This window comes from Atractosteus spatula, assembly GCF_055471065.1.
Source record: "Atractosteus spatula isolate fAtrSpa1 chromosome 16 unlocalized genomic scaffold, fAtrSpa1.hap1 SUPER_16_unloc_1, whole genome shotgun sequence".
NCBI classification, from domain to species: domain Eukaryota; kingdom Metazoa; phylum Chordata; class Actinopteri; order Semionotiformes; family Lepisosteidae; genus Atractosteus; species Atractosteus spatula.
The window spans coordinates 2,874,405-2,878,461 of record NW_028296631.1 but is presented as its reverse complement, the minus strand read 5'-3'; the positions used below and the strand labels follow the sequence as shown (position 1 = coordinate 2,878,461).

General features: G+C 42.4%; 1 non-coding gene across 1 annotated transcript; it reads left to right on the top strand.

Moving 5' to 3' along the window:
* Window positions 1-1,406: 1,406 nt before the first annotated feature.
* On the top strand, window positions 1,407-1,488 carry trnas-cga (transfer RNA serine (anticodon CGA)). Its single transcript has one exon. It is a non-coding gene; the product is annotated as a tRNA-Ser (tRNA).
* The last annotated feature ends 2,569 nt before the right edge of the window (window positions 1,489-4,057 follow it).

The following is a 4,057-nucleotide window of genomic DNA, read 5'->3' as shown; positions in this document are numbered from 1 at the left end:
GGTGAGATTGGTGGTAATGCAAAGACGCCACATACTGCCGACAGACGAGAGTGTTGCGGGAGAAGAGAGAAGTGATGGAAGATTGAAGAGTGTCCTAGGTGGAGCCAAGATGAAGTGTCACAATTGCATAGGGGAGGATTTCAAATATTTAAGATGGTAAAAATAACCGGAAGTGATCCCCCAGTCCGGCGCAGTCTGACGTACTTCTGTCATATAAAGTGAAACTAGATGTCGAACTGGAGCCTCACCATTTTCATAAGTGAGGCTCCAGTTATACATCTAGTTTCACTTTAAATGACAAAACTGAAGAGACTTAAAAGAGCTGGAGAGGATTTCTTACAACTTTTGAGCCGGCACAGTTTTCGATAACGTTTTCTTCACGCTGCACTATACAACACAGACAGCCAAGAGTCTCCAAAACAAAACGAATTGACAGATAGGAGAAAAGTCCCACTCGTCCTAAAGTTCCCAAAATCCAGCACTGAGCGTAAACAAAGTGTTCAAGTAGCGTGGGAATGCTACCCCTAATGCTAGCTGGAGTTTGAGTGTCTGGTTCAGAGTTTGCTCAAGAGTTTACCTTTCACAGATGCGCAAAGATGAATGTTGAGGGTGCACGCTTCAAGGCGCCTTACAGTGCAGGGAGTTATTAGAGACAATTCGTGACGTGTGCTCGTTCCCATATACCGTACGCCCCGGGTTGCAGTGCTAGGATGACGTCCAATACCGCTTCGGCACGTAACGGCATTATATTCAAGTGCAGGATGTGAGGGTTTTATTTTGTTCGTTTTGTTCTGCTCTGCTTTGCTTTGTTTTGCTTTCCATGGCGTTCGTAAGAGCGTCAATAAAAAGGCGATTCCTGCGTCTAACACGAATGTAAGAGCTAGTTCAAGTGCGGCTTCTAAAATGCTTGTGGACATTTGTCTGTTGTTGATTGTTTTTTTGTGTCTAACAAAGTGCCATTTTCCTGTCCGGACGGGGAGACTTTATCATTCACACATGAAGCAACCCTTAATTCCTCGGAGGCGTGTCTGTCTGCAAGGTTTGTATTTTGGAAAGGTTTTTTTTTTTAACGGAGAACGACTTTGAAAAAGATTTCCGCCGGCGTCTCGCGATCCATGTGAGATTGTAGCAAGAACATGGTGCGGCTTCTTAAATGCTTGTGGACATTTGTCTGTTGTTGATTGTTTCTTTGTGTCTAACAAAGTGCCATTTTCCTGTCCGGACAGGGAGACTTTATCATTCCCACATGAAGCCACCCTTAAGTCCACTGAGGCGTGTCTGTCTGCAAGGCTTGTATTTTGGAAAGGTTTTTTTTTTAATGGAGAACGACTTTGAAAAAGGTTTCCGCCGGTGCCTCGCGATCCATGTGAGATTGTAGCAAGAACGCAGCAACGGCAGCGCTTGCTGTAGTCGTGGCCGAGTGGTTAAGGCGATGGACTCGAAATCCATTGGGGTCTCCCCGCGCAGGTTCGAATCCTGCCGACTACGGTGTCCTCCTCACGTCGTTGTGTGCCGGCGCAAGCAAGGAAAAGTGCCTTTCTGCTTTTCCTGGTGGTTTTAAAACGCGAGATCGCTTGTACCCGCTGCCTTGGAAAGAAATGTCTACATGTTTACTTGCACATTGTCCATTGTTTGTTTGTACATTGTCTTGATGCACTGTTTGCACTTTGTCTTGTTTTTTACACTTGTTTTACAATCGAGAGACCTTCTGTAAGTAAGAATTCCATTGTACCAGTACCGGTTACATATGGCAATAAAGTTCAAGTTCAAATGCTTCAGCGTCCGCAAACGGCATTTTGCAGCTGGAAGCAGATGGCGACGCTTTTTGCGGTCGCGTGTCTTGTGCCCCATTTCCGGCCTTTAACATCGAATCAATAAAGCTGTTCGAACCGACACCATAGGTGCTTTTCTTACAACTTTTGATCTGACTCAGTTTCGGAATGCAATTCCTGAACACTGCGAGAGACAACCTACAGATGCAGCCATTCAAAATGAGCGGTAAAAACCCGTGGTACAGTAACCAACCCGCAGGGCACCGTAGGGCACCGCGGTAAGTGATTGGCTGGCCAAAATGACCGACAGGGGCACTCGTGGTGCATTGGTTGGTAGTGAAAAGATTTAATCATCTAATGTCTTTACTGTGCACATTTCAATCTGCTTAGTTTTGAATATTTATATGGAATTTTACCACTAAAGGGAAATTTTAGTAGCTGAGCATAAAAAGAAGAGGAGCATAACGCATCTGAAGGTCATAAACGATATTAATTTAGGAACATAAACATTACTGTATGTACATAAACTGTACTGTGTATGGCTGGTCTTGATAGTTTAAAGAAAAAATACACACCAGTCTTCCATTTCTCCTTAAACATTTTAAGCATGAAAGTTTTATGAAACGGTACCCAAATATGTGATTGCTGTATAGAATGAATTTTAATTTTTAAAAATTATTTAAGACGAAAATTAAGCTGTTTACATCTTCCGCCTGAGAACAGTCACCCGTTGCTACCCAACGCAGAAACACAGCCACTAACTAGCAAAGAGAGGACATTAGCTAGCCAATATGATAAAGAAATAAATGATTATTTTGTTTATTTCTTTTGCACATTTAATTGAACATTTCCATCGATTGTACAAGCACTTGGAAACTGTCCAATCCCTAGTTCATCAAGCATTTACCGGTCTGGTGCCGGTCTGTGTCTTCTAGGATATAATGCCAGCAAACTCTTGTTTTTATGTCCACTATAACTACGCTGGGCAAACGTTCCGAGGTCAAATTCTTCCAGCACGGGGGTACCTTTAAAGCGGAGACGACGGCACCGAATTTTTTTGGCGCGCCTTCTCTTTAAAGCCCTGGCCAAATATGAAGACAGTACGTACAGTTATAATTCAAACGGAATTAAAAACTACACATCCCAGTTACCATGGTGGTGCTTGTGATCATTGCGTTTAACCAACGAAACAGGGCGAAAAATCAGTCACATGACTTTGGGGCAGAGTTTCGAAAGCTTAACCTATCAGCAACAAAACGAAATTTACACGATAGGCTACCTCAAACTGTCAGTTACACGACTGTGTATGTCGCTTAAGCCACTCCTATTTGGCATTTTAGTTATGGAGGCGAGAAGACGCCCCCCACCCCCCCCCCCTCTCTGGGTGTCTGATTTGCCGCCATCTTTAACTGTTCGGTGTCCGAATCGGAGTAGCTACGCATACGAAATAAAGTTAATCCCAACTACAAAACATATATTTTTGTGGTAAGAGGGCGCAAAACATCAGTATTTACTGCTATTAATTACTGTACGATTTATAGTTGAAATCTGAGCCTAGATATAAAGTTAGATATAAAGTTAAAATCTCGACAAAGCAATGTAGGAAATACAGAGAAAATAAATCCTTTCTGACATCTAAAATCAGTTTCGATCAAGGTCTCTAAAACGAACAAGAAAAAGAGGATTTTCGGAGGGCAATTACGCTGTGTTTATATAGAATAACTGATTTATGAGCAATCTAATTTCTTGTTCGTTTAAAACAGTGAAATGTCAGCTGCAAAAGATCGCACCAGAAACAGCACTCTCTCTGCCTGTCATAGACGTTCAGGAAAGGCTGAATGAAGTCATGTCAAGTACAATAATTCGGTGATCAATAATAACAGTTGTAGGACAGTATACAGATGCAGCCATTCAAAATGCGCGGGCGATACCGCATTATTTTCCGGTACGCTGTACGCAGTCTACCGCAAGCTACCGGTAAATACCGCGAGTTACCGGTAAATACCGCTAGCAAAATAATAGTATCCGGAATTTCCGCAAGGTGGAGCTAATAAAGCTCAACCTCTCATGTTTGAGCTGTAGCCATCAAAGTCTTTAACGAAGATATTAATAATAGTATTAATAATAAATGACCTTGGACAAGCTGTAAACTCAAAGTATTGCCCTGGTCCACATTCTTTTTTTCATTGACCGTCTTTGTAAAAGTAACGCCACAGCATTTCGCAATCACGCATTTTTTTCCAATCATGCAAAGTACAGTGATTCACCATGCCTTTCACATGCTC